The following is a 26,025-nucleotide window of genomic DNA, read 5'->3' as shown; positions in this document are numbered from 1 at the left end:
CCAAGCTCTTTGCTGTGCCCAGAGTACAGACCTGTGGAGGGGGGAGATGCAGCCTCGATACTGTGGCTGGTGGTAGCCAAAACACTGCTGTGTTACCAGCACCTTTCCAGCTACCAATACAGCACTCTGAGGGCTCCTATGGGGAAAGTTAACCCTTCCTTAACTTGCCAATGCCAAAAAAAAATCTCAAACAGCACTCTCCAGAAGCCAGGCAAGCTACCTGTCCCACTAAACTACTGGATATTGCTAGGTTGGATGATTAATGCTTACACAGTTTTCTTTACTGGAAAAGACTATTCCACAAGGGATCCAAGAGTTCTGTGGGAAGTGTGTAAACCCCCAAAGTGTTTATGTAATCACTACTCCCCCTTGAGTGCACACTGTAAATTTCCACAGTTTTCAACATGGTCAGGAATTTTACTGGATACCCCATTTAAAAAAAATGGGGTAAGAAACTAAGAAAATGATGTTAAAAGCCTATCTCCATTGTACAGATCTGGGCTATAGAAACATATATAACCTTCTTCATAACCCTCTATTTATTTTGGCAGTTAGACAGATGCATTCTCTAAGCAAAACTCCCAAAACATTTAGCAGAGGTTAACACATGGAAGAAAAGCAATAGTGCATAGAAAGGAAAGTGCAAGTTCAAGGCAATTTCCCCACTTATCAGTGTGGTAACCTGTACTGACCTGAGCAAGACGTTGACAAAATAGGGCTTTAGAAACTCAGTAACAGTTATCACTAACGTGGGTAATGGCAATTATGAAAAGACATTTGAAAGGTGTGATTATACCCCTGTCCTTTCCCCTTTCCTCAGTTTTTATCCCAAGGACTTACCCCTCACTTGCACACGTCGGTAAATGCAGTCAAGAAAGCATCAGCAACACTGGCCAGACCTGTCCTGCGGGTGTTGCCCAGCCACTGTAGCAGCAGGCAGTGCTTGAGGGAAACACAGCCTCCCCAGCTGCCACAAAGGATTTTCTTCCCACAACAGGCAGCACCCTAGCTTCAAACAGCCATAGTTCACCCTTTCATATTCTTCCCTGATAAGTCAAAGGCTCTAAAGTGAGAAAATCTAATACTCCTGCATACAGGAATCAGCTCTGACCACTGCTTAGACCTGCAATGAAAGTATGTGCTGAGGCAATGAAAATAATCACACAATTCCAAAGAGCTGACACTGGTACCACAGTTCAGTCTTCAAAAAAATTTTTTTGAGTTAAGGTAGATTTGTAATATCTGTGACTTGTCATCCACAGCCTACTCTATAGATTCACCCTCACAGAGACAACAACTGGGAGCAGTTGCTGGACAAAACCACCCAAATCAGCCAAATCACCTGCTATTATGAATAGTCATACTGCATAAGCCTCTTAATTAGCTACTCAAGATTATTTTTAAAGTAGATACTTTGGCTCTGACTGTGTTGTTATTGGAAAGTGATCTGATCTCTAATTGCTTTAAGGGAAAATAATAGTCTTCCAATTTCTTCCTAAAGTTTATTCTCTGTTTTACATCTGCTTGTTTATTATTCAGATCAGAGTATTACATTTTCATTTCCTCTCTGTCCTTAGTGTTACAGCCTCCACCTGGAAGTCTTTCTGCACTCTATAACATGTTATGGAGTGATACAATACCCACTTCACAGATGGCAGACAACTGGATGGATGGAGCTTTGAGATCCCTGCACATGGTACAGAGGATTGGAGCTTGGTGAAGTAAAAAGGTCATTTCCCACACTGACCATTCTATGACTTTATTCCTTCTTATGTTTTTTTGCTACACTAAAAAGATTTATTTTTGTGATATCTTCTTGTAAGAGAAGCTAACAGAATAGTAAGAATAGAAGCTTTCTTTGCACCTGATCAAATTTTAGTCCATGCTCCTTGAATGAGAACAAGTAGAACTTCACAAATTACTTTGACATCTTCACTAGAACTCTGAATAACATCATTAACACTCCTCTAATTCCACTAGAAGTAATTCAGCTACATCAGGCCAACACTCCTAGACTTGTGCTTGTCAAAGTAATTTGTCTGTGTTTCCAACTAATGAGCTGCTGGCTGAAAGAGTAATTTTTGTTATTAGTCCAATCTCAGTCATTGATTTAAACAAGTATTGAAGATTCAGATCCAACACTCATCCTTAGGAATTTCAGAGCTAACCCTCTCCTACACAAGAGCTTTCCTTTCACTGCCAGTGTTATTATATACTGAGGTAGAGTCCTAAAAATTATTTTCTAAATACCATTTCTCAATCTTGCCGTTTCAAATCTGTAAAGAAAAGGTGTTTTACTGAAAGTGGATAAGATTTACTACACTTGTATATTGACAGGTATCAGTCAATCTAGCTCAAATATCTTCAATATATCATTCTGCTCAGAGCTGTTCTGAAGTCTCCCATATATTCTAAATTAGTCTGGCCAGTACAAAGCTGTCTGCATAATTTTCTTCCAACATCTCCGTTAATATAGATTTTATGTACACAACATTCTTCAGTCATCTTGTAATATCTGAGAAGAGATTTTATCATTACCTGCTCTGTTTTCTTATATCCCTTCCACACAATTATGTGATGGAGATCCCCCATTACCCACGTTAGTAGGTGACTTGGGAGCTCACCAAATAATCTGTGGAAAGAACTCTTGTTCAAAAACACAAACATCTACTGAAATATGCATTTATAAAATGAAAAACAATGTTGAAACCCAACTCAGTGTGCTGCTGTGTGTTCCTGTGTGTTAGCAATTTGCGTCACTGTTCTAAGATCTGTAGGCAGTATATTTTGCATTAGCAGCCTGGATTTCTGTCACTGTAGCTAAAACACTCTTGGTTTTGTGGTTCTCAGATCTGGTATTGTCTTACAAAAGCTGGTTTTAGCCCAGATGTTTATCAATTCATCATTTCAGCTCCATCAAAGATCTGCAATTTTAAAAGCAAATGGTTGGTTTTTTTAAAAAAAATGAAATATCTGATTTCTCACATATAGTTTGAAGTTATATACTCACGTTTGTTTCTTCTCTTCAAGGGACAAAATTCTCACAAAACCCACAAAGTTACACACATTTACATCAAAATGAAAATGGCAAGCAAACACACACTGCTTTTTTGAGGACAGATTATTATAAAAAAAAGCGCTTTTTTTCTGGTGATACTAGTTTATAAAGAAATACAAAGTTTTCAGATGGTCTTTCAGAATTCGTTTGTTCAGCTTCATTACATAAACCTGAGGAAAATACTTAAAAAGAAATTGCCTACATATATAGATTTAGTACTGTGTTTATGTGAAAGAAAAACAACAAAACAATAAAATAGCAATGTATCAAAGCCACAGGGAGCTTTAATACATTGAATAAAATTTAGTTGCAAATAATTTTTAAGTGGATTTGATCCTAAATCTGCTTCTTAACAAAGTCTAAAGTGCTTTTGCAAGAGCTTGTACTGAAGTGTTTTCTTTCAACTCTGTGCTTCTTTTCATTAAGCAGAAAACAGAGTGGACACTTACTAACATTTACGTTGTTTATTCCAATACTTAAATAATGTACCTGCCTCACAGTTTAACTTCAAACACTGGAAAATAATTTTCTTGGGATAAGGCTGCATTTAAAATTCAGTTCTAATATTACATAAATTTTTGGTAATAGCATGATACTGAAATATTTTGTAACTCTAGGTTAATATGAATTTTATGTCAGCAATAGCTAGCCCATGGCTAAAGCTTTTGATGGGGAACTCACAGTAGGGCTTCTATCCAATAACTCCACATACCCTAGTTCTTATTATGTAAGCAAATCCCAAGTTATTGGCAATCCCAGAGTTCAAGGACAAAAGGAAAAAATCAGAACATGCAGTACCATATGCACATTTGAGGCTAAAAAACTTCATGCACTTAATCAAGTAACTCAAGATAATCTGTTTCATCCAGAGAAAGGGCAGAAGTAACTGATTTTACCACGGTCTGTTCTCAGGCAGTCTCCACTGATTTCAGAAACCTTCTTTGACTCCAAATCTGCTGGCTGATGTGCAGTGTTGTGGCTTTGTCCCTGTCAATCAGCACAAAGAATATGCCAGGTCAGTTGTCAGCCTGTGCCCTGCTTCCCCCTATGGATGCCTACCAGACAGTCCTTGTCACCACCCCTGGTAACTCATCTGGGGGAGAATCATGCTCAGCACTGAAAGCGTGTTCCTATCCTGGAAGCTGCTCGTTGTCTCAGCAGCTCTGAGTCAGCGATAGTCTCCTCTCTGTAAACATTATTTTCATTACTCACCACTTGCTACCTACTGGTTTCTACCTAACCAGGCTTTATGTACAAAGAGCTCTAAGCCATGGTGTGACCCTATGATTACTTCCTTCCCACCTTCATTTACTTTCATGACAATTTTTGGCCTCTTAACTCCATGTGATTTCATTTTCTCTTTCATCTTCAAGATTTAACCAGGCAGAAGGAAATGCAGTCAGTACTGGTCTCTCCAGAGATCTTTTGAGAACACCTCTAAGAAACCTTACACTCTTTGGAGATTTAGTGTGTACTTTTCTGAACATAACATCATTAATGTAACTCAAAACTTCAAGAACTGTTACAAGTAGATAATGCTTTGAGATTTAAAGTGGTCCCTATATCTTAAGAAGAGATTTAGGGGTTTTTTTTCCAATTTGGATTTGTTGTAGCTTAACAAAATCAAATTAAGAAACAACTGATGCAATCTAAATTTCAGCTATTTTGCATTAGCTCCTGTAACATATTCTGATCCAGCAAAATTCTGAAAAAAAAAAAAAAAATTGGCTTGTCTATGTTCTTACACTGAACTCAAAAGAATTACACCTACATCTAATGCTTCTGCCTGCTTGATCATGTCCAATTTTTGTGGGAGCTGAGAGGATTAGAGAATGTAATACAGAAACAACAATGTATTTTTGAAACCACTCAAGGACATGGACAAGATGAAACTTTACTACTGCTAAGCCCCCTTAAAAGCTTGTGAAAAGCAATATTTTTCTACTAAAAAGTCTAAATATACTTAAATAAAGAAGCAAATCAGTTATTTCTCATAAACATATCCAGTGGAAAATTTTAAGAACACTAAAAATCTTCAGGATAGAATGATTTTTCATTTTATTTTTCTCTATAATTGTTTTATTGTTCTCTGTAGAACAAGATCAGCCCTCAGAGCTAGCCTGTAAGATTCACCATGATATATCTTTTTTCAAAGAACAATGCAGTTGTTTAAATATACATTCTTCTCATTAAATTTATTTTTGAATTCTGGTGAGTTGTCAAAGCGTCAGGGTATTTTTAAGCTTTAGAGATTTAGGATTATGTAAGTGAGTAGTTTTCTGGCAGAAAGCATACTTGTAAATCAGCATTATTTCAGAATATTTCCAGGGGGTCTCTATCCTCAGCTTTGACTGGACTTTTGAACAAACTGCACTTTCTCTGTACCCGCAATCTACATCTTTTGCTGGCATAGTCGTTCGCTGAATCCTGCACCTTGCCTGTGGCATTCTTCAACTAGCTACACAAAGATACAGCTGCTGTTTGACTGTAAAACCAACACAGAGAAACACAGTCTATGTATTTTTAACTTTGGCCTTCTATTTTAGGCAACATGGAAGAGAGCTTCAGTGCAAGTCATGCCACTTGATTTCAGCTGATGCATTACAGGGTAAGAGATCTGCTTTGTAAAATGCCCCAGAATGTTTGCATTAACAGATTCTCTAAAGAAAAAAAACCAAGAAAACATGACCAACTTCTTGAGGCAAATCCCTTCAGCACAGCTGGGGACCAAGGCAGCAGGGAAACAAAAGGCAGAGAGCGGCACACACGTCATCTGCCCCACAGGGAACACTTGCTTGGCAGGCCTGTGGCTGCTGCCCTGCATTGTGTTTGTGTCCCAGCTACTGGGAAATGCTCATGTGGGCTTTGGGCCCCACCAAAGCCAGGACTAACCCTTACACTGCTCTGCAGCTGAGCAGGACTGCACTGCCAGATCAGCAGCCCGGCCTGCCAGCCAGGACACCTGGGCCTGGGTCTCATGGTGCTTGGAAAGACAGCCTCCCACCAAGACACACAGCCTCCCACCAAGCTAAACATGGGAGGCTTCCCAGGGAGAAAGCAGCAGAACTGAGGAGACCAGAGGGAGTTTTTAGTCCCCTGATGCTTTATCAAACCTGATGAAACTGTTCTTAGCATGACACTGATTTACTAAAGTGTTTCTTGTTTCAGCTTAACCCACTCTAGTGACAATAGTAGGAGGATGTGAATTGCAAGCAAAAGTAAATAACTAATTCATTAAAATCATGCAGCTGAAATACAGAAATGAATAAATGGCAACAAACTCCTTAATTTGTTGATTTAATCTCTTAATTTTTCCCATGAGGCAGCTAATAGGGGAGCTAATGAGCTGCTAGTCATCAGTCATTGGACACTGACTGCTCCACATTCAAGAGGCTGATTAAACAATATAGGTGCTTATTTTATTCTGGCAGCACAACAGGATTGAGATTATTAATTAGGAAAGAGATCAGACATTTTGAGCAAAGGAGAGGCAATCATTCTAGTTATACCAGTCTGAAGCTATTCTCATAAAACAATATAATATTAACTTTTTCCTTATTTGGATTAGAACAGATGAAAACACCTGAAGCATGGTATGAGGTATAAAGCAAAATAGGGCACAGGATTTCAACACGCAGAATGACTCCAGCTCTAACCTCTAGGGGGTCAGCACAGCTAATAGACATCAACTTTCAAAAGAAACTTCTCTCTACAGACAGTGAATGTTAAAATAAGCTTCAACCTACTCATAAATTACAGATGTCAACCCATGGGAAGAAAAAAAAAGAAGTTAATATTTTGTAGTTGGGGGGAATTTTCTTCTAGTCTTTTCTGATGATGCTGAACAGTTAAGTCAGTTTACATGGTACCGCTCTTTGACTAATTTCAGCACTACTGACCAATAAACTCCAGGTATTTCTACTTCTCTTAGCATAATTTACAGTATTCCTGTAAATCTGCAGTGAATCAGTTCAAGGAACAAAAACTTGGTTTTTTTATCTCCTTGAACAGATCAGATGAATATCAGTCAAAGAACAAGGGAAGAAGTGGAAATAGTTTGAACTCTTATGCAGTAACACTTAAATCCAATTTTTTTCAAGCAAACACGAAGAATAATACCTGTGAAGTTTTGGTTTGGCTATCAGGATGTAGCTAAAAGGTAAAATGTTAAAGCCAATGAAAAACTAGTTTTTTACTGCCTGCTATCAATGTACTATTAAATTATGCCTGTTCAAATAGAAAATGGATTGCTCATATCCATTAAGGTTTCCCTACGTAGTTAAGTGACCTGTTGAACCTAGTAAGCAGCAGTCTCTTGACAACAGTGAGCTGAAAAGAAAAACAAGAGTGGAAATACTGTAAAGACATCTTTTCAGGTACTCATGAGTATTGGTTATTACCTGCAACAATAATCCCTCATACCTCTTTGAATGAAAATAGTTGATGCTGTAAATCCTAATAGAACTGTGATGACATAACCAGACTTCTGTGGATTTACTAGGCAAGAGTTGTTAAAAAGGGTCGATCACAAAGCCAAAGAGCTTCTAAACCTGCTGACCTTTGGCTCAGCTACCTGAATCACAGGGAACAGCCACACACTCCTCCACGAGCTGGGAACACTTAGATCTTATTTAAGGGAATCATAGAGAGATTTTGCAGGGAGGATTAAAATCAACTAAAGACATAAAGAACAACTTTTCTGAAGTAGCAGTAAGGATTCCCATGGAATAGGATAACAAGACCAAAGTTGGAGAAGAAAAAAATTTGGGAACATGGTGTTGATTCTTAAGCTGTGGCCATTGGTCTTCCCATAGTCAGAAAAAGGAAGTTTTAAGGTCAGGTGGAAAAAATTATCTGGGGGGACAAAGTCCTACAGACACTGCAAAATTTATCTTCTATTTGTAGAATCTAGTCCATACAGTCTAGATTACCTGTCTTTGGATGCATAGTCCACATAAAGTTGGGACTCCTCATATATAGAAAGTGAAAATTTCAGGTTTGCGTTAAGCACTATTCACTACCAGCAGCTGGAACCAAGGTAGCAGCTCCCCAGCAACAGGGTAACAGTCCTCAACTCAGACACTGTTTACACAAGGAGTGTAGGTTACACTGACCTCTCTTTCAAGTACTAGGGGTTTAATTCTTCAACACAATGATGAACACCAATACAGCTGCTTATCTGAGCCTGCACTGCAGGGACAAGAAAAAGGAGGAAAAAGAGCTGCTTTCCTCCCCCTTCTGGAGTATTTCAGAATTCTAGTCTGAACTTGTAAATTAATTTTTACATGAGTCAGGAAACAGCAAGCAGGTGTTCACCATTCCTGTGCTTCCAGGATCTGCTCAGCAGCGATGGAGAAGGGCAACGGATCTGGGGAAGAGTTTGGAACACATATCCTGTCAGAACCAGCTGTGGGAGCTGGTGGTGTTCAGCCTGGAGAAGAGGAGGCCCAGGGGAGACCTTACCACTCTCTACAGCTCCCTGAAAGGAGGGTGTAATCCAGGTGGGGGTCAGCATCTTCAACCAGGAAACTGATGAGAGATCAAGAGGACATAGTCTTAAGCTGTTCCAGATGAGGTTTAGGTAGAATGTTACAAAGAAATTCTTTACAGAAATGTGATTAGATATTAAAATGGACTGCCCAGGAACATGGTGGTGCCATGGTCCCTGCAGGTGTTTAAGGAAAGACTGAATATGGCACTCAGTGCCAAGGTCTGGTTGACACGGTGGTGTTGGGTCACAGGTTGGACTCTGTCACGGGATGAGAGGGAGCTTCAGACAAGCCCTGCCTTAGCTTCAGATTTCTGGCAACCGCTTGAATTTAAGAAATCACTCTGGCATGCATGTTCTAGGGATGGTAAATCAGGTCTATTTACAAAATAAATTATTTATTAAACAGACTGTAGATACCAGACAAAAGAGCTTAATCAGAGTCACTTACTGCAAAGTATAAAATTAAAAAGAAGTACTAATAGATTACAGCATAACATAAATGTCTGCACAACATTAAGGTGGCACCTATATAAAAGCTAGAAAAAGAAACAGTATTGATTAGGGGCCAAACATAACATAACATGAAAATATCAGTAATGTACACAGATTCCTTCACTCAACCTCCAGAGGAGTAACTGCAAAGCAGGCATCCCTGCTCAGGCAAGAAACTCCACAAATTTCCAGGGAATGTGTACAATATTTCTGCTTTGTGAAAGTTTTAGTGTAGCTTTTATAGTTTCTAAAGTGAGGTATTTGTCAGTCAGAAATCCAACTTATCTTCCAGATCTCTCTCTGACAGTAAGATGTTTATGGGCCCTTGGGAAATGCCAGATCACTGTTAATCCCGTGGTGCCAGAATACCTCACTACAAGATAGTTTGTCTTGTTTGAGTTATCTGACCAGTTAACAAACAAGAGATAAGCTCTTGTTGTGGGGGCAAGATGTCCTGCTACAGAGTCGATGATGTCAGAGGTCTTTTCCAACCTAATTAATTGATTCTGTGATTCTGTGACAGTGAGTCGTGCATTTGGTGTACACTGATCTGTCAGTTTGTATACTGTAAAGGACCCACATTTCAACCCTTTGGCACTGGACCACTCAGAGCTGTATTTTGGGATACTGTGGAATGGAACTCAAACCTAATTTCTGCATGGGAGAAACAGCTGTTGACAGATGTAGAGAAGTGAGATTCTTTAGCAGGGCTGCAACTTGAAGCAATACCCTCACTATTCTTTTATAGATTCAGCTTTGAAGAAGGAAAACAAAGATCATTACAAGTTTGTTTCATTTAGGAAAGAACATTTTTCCAAATATTCAAACAGAATAATATTAGATTCTAGAAAATACAAGCTCAAGACCTTCTGTTTCTTGATTCAGATCAAGAACCTGAATGCAAGTCTTCCTTTCCTCAACCACAGAGCTCCTGGCTTTGCTGAAGTAGTTGTCTCCACTTTTTTATAAGAAAATATATCTTGTTTTGATGGTGCCTTAGTTAATCTTCTATATCACATATGAACACTTGAATGGGAAGTCCTCTGGAGTATCCTGACCCTGCTTCTTTGAAAACATTCTAAGTAAGTTGCTTCATCAAAGTTTTGCCTTCAACAATTCTGTACTGCCCTGAAAAAATACTTTTGTACTGTCCATTCATTTCACAAAAAGAAAAATGAAAACACTCCTCATTATGTATTAGCCATCTTTCAAAACCCTTCTGGTGGTGCCTTGTTGCTTCCATCCCTCAGACTTAGATGACCCAATTTTTAAAAGGAATAAAAATCTCTGAGACACATCCATTTCTATGTCCCAGGTTTTTTGGACTGCTTTCTTTGTAGCAATTTCTCACAGCTACCTGAACGTAATTTTTAAAAAAATCTTTACTATTTCCTTCCCTGTTCCTCCCAGGTGTTCACAACAATGCTTGTCCTACTTTCATAATATACTATGACTTTAATTCATCTCTGGGCCCCATCTCTAGCTTATCTCACTCCTAAAAACCTTACAGAGGAATCCAGCTCTTCTTGAGATGCAGAGAGTCCATTACAGTTACAAAACAACAGCAAAACAACCTGTCCTTCCTAAATTAAATAAATTTTCCTCCTTACACTACTCCTTGCCTCCTTCATTACACTGCAGAAATGAAGTCAGACACAGCTAATTATTTATGTCCATTCTTTATTTACCACTCTTTACAGGACCTGCCTCACAGTCTCCAACAAGAATAGGCATGGTTAGATTAAAAAGTCCAGGGATCCTCTGATCATCTGTCAAACCCTATTCCATGCCATTAGTATTGAGTTATGGACAAGCCTCAACTTCTGTATCTCAACTTAGCCTGTTTGAACTATTCCTCCTTGAAGAGTTATTACACATTAAATGAGCTAGAGAGCAAAATGCTGAACATAGTACAGCAGCAGAAACATTAATCTGTAATACTGGACAGCCAAGGTCCTTGCTACTGTTAACAGTGTTTTATTTATGAAGAGTGAAGCTACTGACAGAAGAAATGAAAGAATTTAATTTTCATTAATATTAGATGTTAACACCTGTTAACTGCTTGGTGATATGAAGTGAAATGATTCCAGAATACCTATTCAGATTTCTTTCAAATTGGAAAAAAACTATATCATAGTACCTTTATTCTAGTGGATAAGAGAAATCAACTAAAATATAGATTATTGAAGATCTAAGTTAAATTTGAAAGAAAGCAAGGACCTGGAGCTGAATTTCTAAAAATCCATGAGAATGAATGCCCTAGTTTCTCAATTACTTTGGCTAAAATTTTTGGTTAAAAATTATATTAAGAACCACAAGGACGAGACAAGGAATCATGGAAGTTTGTTTTAAAAAGAAAAGAGGTCTATCTGAGAAGAATTATAAAATCATTTAAATAGGCCTCCATGCTTGTTTAAAATAACTGAATAAATAACTAAATAAATATATGAAAATAATTTGTAACTGAGTTAAGAATTTCTTTATCAAACCAGACATTGAGCACACTAGTTCAATAGCTGCACTATCCTCTTCATGCTTTTTATGGGGTCAGGTGACGCTTTCAAAAGACCTGAGTGTCATAAAACACCATCTGCTTTAAAAGCACCTCTTTACTCATCAGCTTCACCCCTGAGTTATACTGTTGCTGTGAAATAATATTCAGATTTCTTGTGTCAGAAACACAAAGTATTTCTGGCCTGTCTACCTATCAGTATCAGCGCCATTCACATATAAACCAGCTAGTTCTGAATCAATTCATTTGAGTATTTAAATCAGTATTAGTGCATTAATATAACTCTCCACTGGGGCTAATATATGCTGGTTTTTAGTGTTGTGTAATGTAGCCAATTCCCCTTACAGTTTTAGTTAATGAAAGACTCTTTTCCACATTTCCTTCCAAAAACTGTTGTGTAACATCACTGTGTACTGTAAATAGCTTCCCACTTCCATCTGCTATCTGCTCTAAACTGCTCTGATTTGCAAAGTTTTTGTTTTACAGTTCTTCAACATAAAGCCTTGTTGTAATTTCTTCTGGACTATGGCTACCAGTAGCAGCGGCACATAAAGATTATACTGCAAATAGGGTTTTGGTAGTTAAACAGAGTCTGAAAGAGTGCCTAAAAATTAATTTTAATGAAAATATTTCATAACAGATTGGACATCATGAGACTCTTGAATTCAATGGGATACCCCTTACTAATCAGCTGAGCTGAGTACCTTGTTCTCAGCACTCTGAAAGGATACACCAAAGGCCCCACAAATGTGATACAGACAACAATCATTCTTGACTTAAATTTTGTTTGTGTCTACAGTGACAAGAACATATTAAAATAATAAACTAGAAGTTGTCATGGTTGATTCAGAGTACAGATAATGTACTAAGAAAACATAAAGAAACTCACAAAAAAAGATTTTTACCGATACCAGTTACTGCCACAGTTTCCAACAAAGTTCAGACAAGCCAAGACAGTTTGAATGATGCCAGGTAATTCTGAAATATGGTTGTATTAGGTTGGTGTGGCAAGGGTTTGTAGCAGAGTGGCTACAGGGGATGCTCTGTGAGCAGCTGCCAGGATCTTTCCCCATGTCTAACAGAGCCAATGCCAGATGGATTGAGGATGGACCCATTCCAGGCCATGGGTGAGTGCCAGGGTCAATGATGGCAGGAACACCTTTGGGAAAATATATTTATAAAGAGGGAACAACTCTGCAGACACCTCCAGCCAGAGAGAGGAATGAGAGCATGTGAGAGCAACAACTCTGCAGGTACTGAAGGCAGTGAATGGTGAGGCAGCTGTTCCTGCAGCCCCTGGAGGAGCCACAGCAGAGCAGGTGGATGTGCCTGAAGGAGGCTGTGACCCCATGGGAAGCCCGTGCTGGAGCAGGGTCCTGGCAGGAGCTGTGGCCTGTGCAGAGCAGCCCCTCACTGGAGCAGGCTCCTGGCAGGAGCTGTGGCCTGTGCAAAGAGCAGCCCCTCACTGGAGCAGGCTCCTGGCAGGAGCTGTGGCCTGTGCAGAGCAGCCCCTCACTGGAGCAGGCTCCTGGCAGGGGCTGTGGCCTGTGCAGAGCAGCCCTCACTGGAGCAGGCTCCTGGCAGGAGCTGTGGCCTGTGCAGAGCAGCCCCTCACTGGAGCAGGCTCCTGGCAGGGGCTGTGGCCTGTGCAGAGCAGCCCCTCACTGGAGCAGGCTCCTGGCAGGGGCTGTGGCCTGTGCAGAGCAGCCCCTCACTGGAGCAGGCTCCTGGCAGGGCCTGTGCACAGCAGCCCCTCACTGGAGCAGGCTCCTGGCAGGGCCTGTGCAGAGCAGCCCTCACTGGAGCAGGCTCCTGGCAGGAGCTGTGACCTCAGTGTGGGCCCGCAGTGGAGCAGCCTGTTCCTGAGGGACTGCACCCTGTGGAGGACCCAGACTGGAGCAGTTTGTGGAGAACTGCAGCCCATGGGAAGCACTCACATTAGAGAAGCACATGGAGAACTGTCTCCCATGGGAGGGATGCCTTGCTGGAGCTGGCAAAGAGCATAAGAAAGAAGGAGCAGCAGAGAAAATGTGTGATGAGCTGACCACAACCTCCACTCCTTGTTCCCCTGCATCACTCGGGAGAAGACAGAGAAATAAAGAGTAAAGTTGAGCCTAAGAAGCAGAATGAAATAGGGAAATTTTTTCTTTTAGATTTGTTTTCTCATTTTTATTCTAATTTTTTGACTCTCATGCTATTAAGCAATAAATTAATTTACCTGAACTGTCCATGATGATAGCTGATGAATGATTCTCTCCCTGTTCTTATCTTGACCCATGAACCTGCTGTTATTTTCTCTCCCCTATCCAGCTGAGGAGGGGAGTGACAGCATGGCTTGGGTGGGCACCTGACAGCCAGCCAAGATTAACCCACCACATCACTGACAGCACAGGAAATCACAGTTTTACAGTTACAACATGCTACTTAGATATCATTATTACTGTACAGTTTCTATGACCAGAGTCTCTAGATCTAATTGCTTTGATGGGTACAATACAAACATCAAAGATGTATTTCCCTTTTCAAAGAATGTAAAACCTAACAATCTCATGCATAAAAGCTTCTCAGTAATTCAGACTAAAGAGGTTCCAGGAGGTCATCTAGACCCCAAGAGCACCAAGGAGGGCTCAACAATGCCAATAGAATTCCTTTGATTTGTTTAATCTACCCAATTAGGGGAATTTTGAAACCTCTTCAGGCAATGTAGACTACTGATATAATATTTATATTAATAATGTTCTTAATATCTATTCTATAGATATTGCAAGCTACCACTTAACCCAAGTACTTCTTTTGCAGCCTAAAAGCAACAGAACAACAAACTGCTTCTCTCTGCAGAGCTCAGAGAGTACTTTGAACACTTTAAATATATCTTCTCTTAATATTTAAATGTAGCAGGCTTGATTAATTTTCTCATATGCCACATTCTCCAGATCTCTGAATCTTACTCTGCTGCAGACTCCCCATCTATCTTTTTTAAAGCACCGTGCCTCTGAAATACAAAATATTTTAGCTGAGGCCTTGAAAATATTGAAGGGAATAAGAGAAACACTTTGAACAAATTTCTCAACCACACTCCCATTTCTAAATTCTGACAAGGTACTTACTTTTTGCACTGCAGGATGATGTTATTGACTCCTGTTCTTCTTTTGTACTGTTAAACCCCTCATATATACCTGTTCAAATCTGATTATTAAAATTATTAGAGAGGACCCTCTGCCCAAATTAAGGTGTAAATGAGACCATATTCTGAAGTCAACAGTACAGCTTTTATTAAACAGTAAATGTGAGGGAGACAGAGAGAGAAAATGGGGCAAACAAAGGAGAAAGGGGAGAAAGAAAGTAACAGAGAAACAGATCAAGTAGAAAAATTATCACCACTCCATAGGTTCCAACGATGTCCCATTGATTCTCTTCTGGTCTTCTGAGTGGCTGCAGTCTTGTGGAGGTGATGACTGCAGACTGTATCCATCAAGTGGTGGAGGGAAAGAACCCAAAAAACACCAGGTCTATGGGTTTTATATTATGCTGAGGCTATGTGGAAACACCCCCTGTACCTCCCCTGGATGATGCAACACTGGATCACGGGACATTTCATGAGTCTGGCATCTTCTAAAATGTTGCAGCTGTCTCTTACCATTGCAGTTGAATCAATCGTGACCCATAATAGCCCATCAGCCAAGATTAATACCTTCAGCCTACACGTGGCTGTCCTGGTACTTTGGACAGGAGTTTTCACAGCTGAATCATTATTTAAGGGAGGACATTGGTGTGATGAAAGGACTTGTGGCTCCTCTCAGAATTTGTCTTTTATCAGCCTCTTACATCATCCGGAAATCCAGCTTCGATCCCCAAGCATGCACACCCTTCTGCATTCTGTGCATCACTAGCAAAGCACTCAGCCAACTGTTTGAGCTGCTAGCACCAACAGTCCAGTCTCTTACATCTGCATTGTTTGAGACATTAATCCCTAGCAATCCAGTCTCTCACAACACCAACTACTTTCCTGAACCCTTGTTACCTCAGTCCTGTATTTGTGCAGTTTTGTATCTGTGTTTCAGAGCAGCACCTTAGTCTTATTTCTACTAAGCAAGTTTGTATTTATCAGAAACCATACAACAATCATAATATAAAAACAACTTTTTTCTCTTCTTCTTCTCCACTAAGCTGAAGTCCCTGTCCTTTCACCACTACCTAGTACAATGGTATAATGCTATCCACTAATGACATATAGATTAGTTGTCACACCAAGGAGCTTTGCTACACCAAGCCCTTTGCTCAGACAGAGACCCACTGATAACCAGTTGTAAATAATTTTCCAAGGACTGGACATCCTGTACAGTGGTTTCATATAGACTATGGGTTTCTAGCTAATTTATAAAAATTTCAATAAATTGTCTTGAAAGTCTGACCAAAGTGCAGATATATGACATCACTACTGCTCTTCTGTCCTTGAATCTTGTTACTTTAGAAGGAAACCAGAGCATTTCTGTTTTCAGAATATTTCATTTCAGTGGGAACCTGTGTTGCTGTTACTTATCTCCATGCTACATGTAATGGATTTATTTCAGTGTCTTACAGCAGTTTATAATCAAGTGATCAACACAGAGAGGGCACAGCTAAAAAAAGATCTGTTAAAAATCTGCACAGAAGATACTAATTGCTAATAGGCTACACAAACTGCTGACCATGTCTTCTGTTGTCTAAAGAAAACACTGTGCCTCTCTTTTCCCCTGGCTTCTTTTAGATTCTAGGGTCAAGACAGTTTCACACAAGGTAGGACAGGAAAGGTGCTGTGCCCACTTTCCTTTCTTCTACTGCAGGTTCAATCCCTTATGGTGACGTGTAAATACTTCTAAAATATATAGAGTAAGGTGTGCATAAGTACTTAAGTACTTATAAATATATGGGCTTTATAAATGAATTTATACTTGCAAAATTTACATATTACTTAATAAGAAGTATCAATTATAAAGTTTAAATATGAATAGGAAAAAAAAATTAGAAGAACAAACAGATACACAACCACACGTTAACACGACCCATGAAACCCCAACAACATTATTGTACAGTGTTACTTGGTCAGTCTTTGGATCCTGTGCTGTGCCACAAGATAGAGAAAATGCTGCCTATTAAAATGGAAAACCAGAACAGAAATTCAGCTTTACAGGAACATGTGCAGGGGCACTAAGGAGAGTTCACAATGGGTTTTCTTCAAAAGAGAAAATCCATTGGTTAAATGATAGATGTGATGAAATTTCTGAAACAAACCTCAATTACCCAGTGTGACAATGACAAGGGCAGGGGATTACACTTACCCAAAGGCCTCCCCTGAACATGATGCAGCAGTAAACATGGGTCCTGTTCAGACAGAAGATGAACTGAAGACAGATTCGAGGTCACCTATACCTTATTAGCAGACTGGATTTATAAACTCAAGATGACTCCTAATCTATCATCCATGGCTGAAAGTGCTCAACACATAATTCATCGGGCTCACTCTTCAACAATTTTGCAGCAAAGATCCAGGACAGTTGTTCAGACCTACACAAATTTTCCCATTCTAGTCCAAGGGGCAAATTATGTTACAGCTGAGAGTAATGGCATCTCAAGGAACAAGCTCTTTGGGATGCCTGCTTGCATCCAAAGTTGCATTGGGGCAACTTTAGACAAATCCAGCATGGGTTTAGTACATTATTTGGAGCAGCCATGGACAAAAAGCAGCCTTGTTAAAATATATCTCCTTTTCTAGTGGTAGAATGGGCCATCTTCCTCTGTATTTCTTGTTTTTTTCCAGTGCTCAGTAGAGTTTACTATTCTTCTACTTCTTCTGTTGGCTGGAATGCCAGAGCACTACCCACCCTTTTCCTTTAAAGGGTTTGAGAAAGGACAGCCCTTCAGGGCTGTGACGTGTCTCTCAACAGCCCTAGAGACCTCCTGCTTTGCCACACTTCAACTTGGCCACAGCTGCCTGGGAGACATCTGACCACATCTCTGGGCATGGTTTTAGCCATGCTTTTAACATGTGGCTTAATAACTCCCAAACTCCTTGAGGAAATTATATAGCTTTTGAAAAGAAGCTGTAGAATAAAGTACCTAGTCAACTTGGGATGTTTAATAATTTATGTTCAAGGAGGGGTCCTTTTGATTATTTTGCTATTCTCTTTACTACTTACTCTTTACTATATGGTGGCTTTGTTAGAACACCAGAACCTTCCAGGTCATCAGATAAAATTCACAACCTCTTTTCCACTGTGAAATAAGACACACTTGCTTTCATTTGTATTTATTTCAATGCTTCCTCTATCAATATGAGGTTGGTTTACTGGCACATAATGCAGTTTGTACTGTGTTGATGCAATGAGCTCATTGCTATTACCATTTTCCAGAACTCACCTTAAGAATGGGACTAATAAATCTCAAACCAGCTGGTATTCAACAATGTTTTGTGTAGAGGTAGATGGAGATCAAAATCTTCCAGGCATGTCAATGAAAAGGGAAACTGTCACTGGCAACCCCAGGAGAAGTTTCAAAAAACCATGCTAGCTTCCTGGCTATATGACAAATACAAGAATTTTCATCCATTTTAAGCTTTGCTTTCCTAATTGCAGGACTGAAGAACAGATCCATGGCTGGTCAACAGTTAAAGCTCTGTTGTTGAAGCTACTAAGTGTTTATACATTCCAGCAATATGTATATTGATGAATAATGGACTTGCTGCAAAGAATAATGCCATGTCTTACCCAGCAGCATTATTAATACTATTCCAGCTGTCTGGGTATTGTATTTCTGCTAACCTCACTTCCCACTGGCCTGATGGCTTCCAGGGGCTTTGAACAGCTGTTTGGTAAAGTTCAAACTGGTGTTTTGTGGGGATATTTTGGTGTAAGGTTTGTTGGGGAGCATGATGTGTAAACTGCGGTTTACCATCCTTCTTTTTGCCCACTCTGGCTCCAACTGCTAAACATCATGGACTGGAGAGGCTTTTATCCCGCTGTTAAATGTCTAGGGCAAGCAACACCCCTTTACAAATAGCTGTTTCTTCCCTCATCTTTTTACTGCTAGAAACTTTTTAATTTTGTCCTCAGTAGCGTTCACTTTTTAAAGCTCATTGGAATAGAATGTCCCTCAATACCTTGGTGACTGTAGACTATTAAGCAGTACCTCTGACCCTTTCTCACAGTTTCAACTAATACCTGTGAACATCTGTTCATAACCACTGTCAAATATTTCTTTTCTCCCAAACATCCTCACGGCCTTCTTTTCCGAGTGGAGGTATATTTACTCTAATTTCACATCAATTACCAGACATGGTTTTCCAATTCCTTGCACAGCTTGGATCTTTCACACACTTCTGACTCTGGCAAAGTAATGAAGAAACTGTAGTTATAGTCCTTTATTATAAACTCCAATACCACGCCAGTGTAGCAAATGGTAACTGTGTGCTCTAAAACATCCCCATTTCTAGGTTTTGAGCACCGTGTTGAAGAAATCTGTGACAGAAGCATGTACCTCATTACTAATAACAAAGATGTGAAAATTATTTTAATTTAACAGCTTGTGTGAAGGCTGATTTAAGAACGTCTATTCCCTCCCTGGTCTATAATTACTGAGGCAGGAAAAACGGTTTTAAAAGCTTCAGCTCCTTGAGAACCCATTCTGCCTTTCAGACACAGTCCAGGCACACTTGGACAATATGCTCACCACCATTAAAATGAGCTTAATGCTGTTATTATTGTGCTTAGAATAGCCAACAAATACCTGTTACTTCTAAAGGACTTTTTCACAGACATATGTCTATTGTGAGTCTTGATTTACCAGACATGAGGCCACCTGTTTCATGTTCAGATAATAGTACTGCTTGTTTCAGAAAAGGGCCTTAACTCCCAAAGCTTTCCAGTTCTCCAGGAACACAGAAAATGTCTTTCAACAGATGCTGCAGTCTATCAACACGCTGCTACTACATGAACACAGAAAAACAAATTAGGCAACACTTAAGTCATGCTCAATGAAACTTTATTAATTAGTTGATCACTGCGGTGATCTGTCTCCTATTGTCACCATTTCCTTTATTTCAAAGCTGGGTTTTTTGGCTGTTTTACCTTTTTTAAACCCTGTGGTTCTAAGCAAGAATAAAAACAATTAACAGAAAAATTGTGTCTTTTGTGTATTCAGCCAGGATTGTGTTTTCAGGAAGTGCTATGAACTCCACAGCAACATAGGGAAAAGGGAATACATGAAGCGTAATCCCTGTCATGGTGTTACAAGTTAGAACACTGAGATATAGACAAGAGTTGCCTCATCTCCCCTTACACAAATTTTTGTTTTCATAATCCCAGCCCAACCATCTCCTCTTGAAGACACATGGTCCTTTAGGAAAACATTTTGGGAGGTAGGTGTCCCTACAAACATGTTCCCATGAAGTTGATTTTTTACTTCTGGCCTTCAACTTTAGTAAGCAATATTAACTATATTTTCTAGAATAGGAGAAAGCTGCGGGACAGCCCCAAGGTGAGCTGGTTGGTTTGAAGGTAGAAGAGGAGGGCCTCTTCGTCAGATTCATAGGTCTGGTCTGTTGTTTGGATGACCTGGGGCTGGGTGGCAGCTTCCTGGACAGCTTTACAGGCTTACCCCTCTGCCCAATGCACGTTCAGATCTTGTTATGTCCCCCCACTCCCTCTGGCATACTCCCACACCATTTAACTGTACTTTCCTTTTATTTTGCTTTCTGTATGTTAACATTAAATTCTCACTTAATTTTATTATCTCTTACGAAACAATTTCATACACCCTCTTTATAAATAAAATCCTAGTATGGTATAAAGAATTATAACTATGTATGAACATACATTTACACACTTCATACACTTTCATCTGCGTCTTTGTAAAGACACAAAAATCCATGTGTCTATCTATGAGGGCCTTTGACATACTTCTGTAGCAAAGAAAAAGGCAACATTTTCAGGAAGTACAAGAAGTTCAGACATCACATGGGGTACGGCCACAACCATGACAAAACAGTGACTCCTGTGGACAAAGGGAGGACAAGGCCTCATGGATCTGATACATTTCTAGGCTAAGGGGGCTGTAAGGCTGGAATGGGGACAAGGGCTTCTGCTGACAGTGGTCATGAGACTTTTGAGGGTCAGGTCTTCCAGCAGGAGTTGGAGCAATGGAGCCTGCACCAACTGGCACCAAAGTTGTTCTTTAATTGAGACCAATGACATCTCCCTGGGTTGTAGCCTTATCTCTTCTCCCCTCATTTGTGTAAATCACAACAGAAATCTACACTGCTGCCACTCAAACAAGGAATGAAGAGAGGTACTGGACATAAAATAACCAGGAAACAGTACATAATAATATACTGTTATATATATATATCTATATAGGGAATGAACGTATAAATACTATTTTAACATACAACAGTAATAATTACAGGGAGTTTGGGGTAATTTGGCATTACTTATTTAGGCAAATTTATGATGCTTCAAATACAGAGATGACACAAGGCATGTGAGGTAGGGCTTTTCTTGAAGAGAAGATTACAAGACACCCTTTGAGTGACAAATAGACAGGAAACTATTTTTTGTCTTCCTCATACTAGAACAAAATAGTATGATTATACCAAATTACCTTATCTAGACAAAAAAAAACCAAACTCCTTTACATTGTTACTTAAAACAAAGGGGCCACCTGAGGATTCTAACTTCAGATGCCCAGACTTTACCACTGAACCTGTTTAGTTAAACAAGGTAGTTTAGTTAACACTTCCATCTAAATAATTTATATATTAATGTTTCAAAGACTAATTTTTATTCTTAAAATACATATCTTCTATTTTTTTCCATTTTTATTCTGTATTCACAAAATTATGATCCACCTACCTTTCATAAGGTAGGTAGAATTTGCCCTATAATCACTGAAGTGAATTGTTCTTTATTTTCTCTTCACATCATGATTAAGCAAAAGGAATCTTTTTGAAGAAAAGCCTACTCTTTTTGGATTGTCTTTGTTGAACTCTCATGATTTACCAGCCAATGTGTAGGGGTGAAGAAAGAGCAACAGCAGCAATCCAATTTTTGGATGAGGCTGAGAGCAGATGTAGATTTGGCTACAAGTCATCCTTGCTTTTCCAAAGACCATCTCCTCCTTCGTCCAAGAAAGAAGGGTCACACCATACAGCAGCATCCAAAATGTGCTATTCATCAAACAGATGATCTGTTGTGAATTCTAAACCCTCCATTTTTTATATCATGATTGCCCCTAATTGTTCTTGCTCCAGTTAGAGGTCTGAAACTTTTCAGAAATTATTGGTGCCAAGTTTATTGACTCTTTTTATGGACCAGTACATACTTGCTCAAAGGGAATGTAATGTAATGTATCACATGTTCACCAGAAGTGGAAATGTGACAATTTAAAGGCACTGTTAATATGGAATGACTTTTCCCTGAGGGAACAATGAATTTGGAAAGAGAATTGCCATGCCAAAAAGCTTGGGTTACTTCTGGTTGTAAGGGGTTTGAAATTCAGGAGATTAGAAAATTTCTTAAGACAAGGAAAACAAATCATCTCAGATGTAACAAACATCCTGAATGAGATCTTTTCAGAGATCATTATCTGTAGATCTAGAGGGATCATAATGATCCTCTAATCTATTACATACAATGGCAATAGGACTCAACCTAAATGCAATCCTGAACAACAAAGATATTTTAACATTTATTTTGAATATTCATTCTTTCTCATTTTTAATTCACTATTTAGAGTGCAGCAGGAAAAGAGAACAACTCTGCCTGCTTGGTCATATGCTTCTGCTAGGTGTGGAGGACATGCAGTACAGGAAGATTCAGGCAGAGCCACAGCTGCACTAGGCAGGTACATGCTGCAAACAGGGGAATTACCAGTGGCTCTACTGGAAGTTTAAAAGTTTTAGGACTAAAAAGTCCTAAAAAAAGTAAATATAGCCTGTTGGACATGAAAGTTTTTTAGAAGGATTAAAGTTTATGTTAAATAGTACCATTGCCAACCTGTATCTATCTATGATAGATAAAGCAAGGTCTCAGAGCAAGGTCACCTCTTCAGTGAGACCAGGCATATAAAAGATAGAAGGGCCAACAGTTAGAAACCTTCCTTCTCTCATTATTGCTTGTAAAAAACTGTGCACCCTTGACTTCATAATGTTTAATTAAATTAATCCACAATGATAACTTAGGTAAGAGTGAGGACTGCAAAATAGGTACATCTGACCAATAAATATATTAAAATCACATGGGCTGACTCTTCAAAAAAATTAATATCAACCCTTAGGTTGATCAACTAAATTTAGCCTAACTGCCCATGCAGCCTAAGTATAGACTCACAGACAGAAGATTTTTAATTCAGAGCTAAGCTAAGGAGAAATGTGATAGCAATCACAGATAAACAAGAGCGGAGACCAAATAAGGCATCCCCCCAAAACTGTAGGAGAACAGTCTGGAAAAGTTCAGTGAGAAAGTCTTTGTAAGAGAAGTCGTTAGACCATTAGATTAGTCCAATTTAAGAGTACAACCAAGACCTTTGGGTATAGGCTGAGCTGCCCTTTTATCTTACCTTGTGAAGATAACAACCTCGCTGAAAGGCAGCGGTACTGAAGAAATAAATGGGAAACAAAAGTGGTGCTGAAGCCACAGAAAATGAAGGTTTTCTGGGAGGAGCAGAAAACTTTGAAAGAAGGGTATTACATAGCAAGATCTTGCAACAAAACTCTAAAAAATCCTGCCTGAAGAATAAAAATATGTATTAATATGTACAGGTGGGCATGTAAACATATAGAAAATATAGAGTTTGTAAATTTGAGTGTCTGGGATACCAGAATATTAGTTTCAAACAAGACAAATGGATGGTAGTAGGAACAAAAGCATTTCTAGTGCTGAGTCTGTAATTAACCTGTGTCTGATTCTGGAGAAGAGAACCACCTGGGAGGATACAGATTTCAATTCAAATAGTGATACACCTGAACGAAGTTGCTGAACTTAATTTGCTTCACTGCCATAAGGATTGTGTGGAAGTCAAACTTCTGCAATCTCTAAATGAAGGCCAGATCTTTCAAAAGCCCCCTGTTTCTGACAACTGAACTTTACTTGCTATGGGTGGTAATTGCAGACGGAGCCATAAACTTGACACATTAAAATGGTATATTTTGTTGAGCAGCAAAAAATGATGATAATACAATATAAATAGCTGAAAAAACTTTAACCCCCTTCTGAAAAATAAAGATGAAAATTCTGAGACTGATCCTACTCAACTCAGTCCACTGGAAAACCTGCCCTTTCAAAGCCTCCCACCTTTGACACAAAAAATTTAGTCTGGCAGGTTTCCAGATCAATTTCAACAACAACAACCACAGCAAAATACCAGGATTACCTATCAGCCTTTTTGCTCCTTGCTGGCTTTATGACAACTGCAGTCGGCTTTGTGCTAACTGCATTTCTCCAGATTTTGTTTCCCTCCACGGTCGGCGCGCTCCACGGGTTTAGTCCTTGTGCAGGGCTTTAACCGGGCTGCACTTTGTCACGGGAGACAGACGAGCCTTCACGCTGCAGGCTCGCTGTGGATGCTCGGAGCTGCGAAACGCGCACGTGGTAAATGGCTGCTTTCCCTAGGCGGGCGTGCAAGCATTACTTGTTGCTAAACTTGCTCGCTGCCTGGCCAATCCATCTGCCTGCCTTGGGAGAGTGCCTAGCGCAGCTAGACAATAGCAAGCCAAGTCTCAAAAGAAAAGACTGATAGCTGCAGCAGAGCATTTCTGCAGCAGAAATCTTAGCTGGTAACGCGGACACAGAATCCACACAACTGTCTGGCAGGCTGCTGTGCTCTCTAGAGGGAACTCATAGCACGGGAAACTGTATTCATTCCCAGGGTATTAATGCATTCCCAGGTGACTGTTGTAATAGTGAAAATATTACAGATGTTGACGGTACAGTGTTTCAATAAAATGCAGGGAAAACTAGCTAAAAAGATGCTTTTTGGATCAAAGCACATAATTTTCTTTAGGACTTGCTCATTCACCAGCTTTTCTCTCCATTCTCTCTGAGACCCATTCCCTTCAGCCTTTCACTGCCAGTCTGTGCCAATACCAACACATTCGGGAGATAACAGAAAACAGAATCTGATAACTAGTGAATGTATGTGCAGACACAACAGAGTGTAGCACAGGAAGAATAAAATAATTACTGGGGAACATCAGATAGTGGAAGATATTATAGCAGTTATAGGAGTTCCAGAAGCATATTTTCATTAATGAATAACAAAAATAAGGTATATTTAGTGAACATAAAATATGAATCAATATATTGTAGTATATTGATATATATTATGAAATATTATGAGATTAGTACTACCAAGTAGATTAAAAATGCTTTGAAATAATAAACACAGTCCAACTGTCACTTAGAAAAAAGCATACAGAAGGAGTGTCATCTCTGTTTCTACAGCTTATATCAGTATTTTAAAAGAGAGATTACTGACTTACAAATAGAAATCCTTTTTTTGCTTTCTTAGAATGTGAGCCACATTATATTTACCATACCATATTAAGCTGAACTGATTTTACTTATTTCTGTAAGTTTTTCATTTCTGCTAACAGAACTACAGTTTACTCTGTCCTTCATACAACACCAAACCCTTTACAGGAAGGTAAACATACAGTAGGAACAGATTTAACTGCAGTACTTACTTTTGCCTGGTAATGAAATGTATGTTGACCCATGCCAGCTCATGAATGCTTCCTGAAAAAGGACTTGAAAATCCAGCGTTTCAAAGTGTTTCTCATATATTTAAAGAAGAAAAACACCCAGAAAGAAAGAGAGGGAAAGACCCAAAAGAAAGATAAACAAAGCAAAAGCCTGACAGCTTTAGAGCTCTGACTGCAAAATATTCAGCCTGGCAGCTCTGGGAGAAATACAACTCTGTGTACTTGTACATGCTCACCCCATTAGAGGAGGAGTCAGTTTTGCAACACTTATGTTCCTTGCTTCAGGCAAAACAGTGATTCTCTTCAGTGCAAGCAATGTTTGTAGTGTGATGGCTGTAAAGGTGAGAGGTGCACTCTGGAGTGTAGGAATGCAGCAGCAGAAAAAGAATAATTGGGAGCATCAGCTACATACTTTACAGGTTGTTGTGATTCCTTTTGAATGCTTATTGCCCATGATTTTTTTTTTTTTTCTGAGGGAAACCTAATACCCCTTCAACATAGACTGCATCCATAATGGTTTTTCTGTACCAGTAGTTCATGTTTTATATTTTAGAATAGCAGATTTATTTTTCTTTACAACAGAGTAAAAGGTATTGGCTTTACATCAAAAAGCTGATTAAACAAAAGGAAAAAAATCTTCTTTTGTAGTTTTGAGAGCTATTATGCAATAGGGTTGTGAATTTTACTAACATAACTATTCAGTAGTCATCTATCTCTACTTAAAACATTTTTACAAATTC

General features: G+C 39.3%; 1 protein-coding gene across 1 annotated transcript in view; it reads right to left on the bottom strand.

Annotated features, from left to right (window-relative positions):
* PRLR (prolactin receptor) overlaps nt 1-25,507 on the bottom strand; it is a 91,956-nt gene extending 66,449 nt beyond the window's left edge. Inside the window, exons 1-2 of the mRNA XM_054652350.2 lie at nt 25,268-25,507; nt 3,955-4,045 (exon numbers count right to left, since the gene is read on the bottom strand). The gene's annotated coding sequence lies outside the window, so the exon portion shown is untranslated. The remainder of the gene's footprint in view (nt 1-3,954; nt 4,046-25,267) is intronic.
* Nucleotides 25,508-26,025: the final 518 nt, after the last annotated feature.

Source organism: Agelaius phoeniceus, chromosome Z (genome assembly GCF_051311805.1).
Source record: "Agelaius phoeniceus isolate bAgePho1 chromosome Z, bAgePho1.hap1, whole genome shotgun sequence".
Classification (NCBI taxonomy): Eukaryota; Metazoa; Chordata; class Aves; order Passeriformes; family Icteridae; genus Agelaius; species Agelaius phoeniceus.
This window is presented reverse-complemented; position numbering and strand designations above follow the sequence as displayed.